The sequence below is a fragment of the Cebus imitator genome, unplaced genomic scaffold, assembly GCF_001604975.1.
Source record: "Cebus imitator isolate Cc_AM_T3 unplaced genomic scaffold, Cebus_imitator-1.0 Scaffold564, whole genome shotgun sequence".
Lineage (NCBI taxonomy): Eukaryota > Metazoa > Chordata > Mammalia > Primates > Cebidae > Cebus > Cebus imitator.
In genome coordinates this window covers 45,027-45,804 of record NW_016107879.1, presented here as the reverse complement: position 1 = coordinate 45,804, position 778 = coordinate 45,027, and positions in this window count along the sequence as shown.

The following is a 778-nucleotide window of genomic DNA, read 5'->3' as shown; positions in this document are numbered from 1 at the left end:
AAATATGTATAATTTGTACTCATCAATTATGTGTCAGCAGAAAAATACAAAAAAGAAAGAACTTTAAAAAGCCACTACGTTTTGGCTGGGCATGGTGGCTCACGCCTGTAATCCCAGCACTTTGTGAGTCTGAGGCCAGTGGATTATCTGAGGTCAGGAGTTCAAGACCAGCCTGGCCAATATGGGGAAACCCCATCTTTACTAAAAATACAAAAATTAGCTGGGTGTGGTGGCGGGTGCCTGTAATTCCAGCTACTTGGGAGGCTGAGGCAGGAGAATCACTTGAACCCAGGAGGCAGAGATTGCAGTGGGGCGAGATTGCACCATTGCACTCCAGTCTGGGCGACAAGAGCAAAACTCTGTCTCAAAAAAAAAAAAAAGCCACCACATTTTTTTGTCTCCTTAAATGTCAGTTTTTGAAAAATCATAATTCCCAGAATTAGCGCAAAAAAAAAAAAAAATCAGGGAAATAGGCTCTCTCATGTGCTGCTTCTTAGAGGCAGTGAAATGAACGAAGCAACATTTTCCTTTTATTTTTAAAGCCTCCTTAACACATAATTGGCTGTATAAAGGCAAGGTCATAGTAGAATGTTCTGGAGTTTGTAAAATCTGTGGAAGTAAAGCAGATGACAACTATTGCACAAAGGCTGAGTGAACAGTCTGGATGTCGTGGCTCACACCTGTAATCCCAGCACTTTGGGGGGCCGAGGCAGGCGGATCACCTGAGGTCAGGGGTTCGAAACCAGCCTGGCCAATATGGTGAAACCCCGTCTCTACT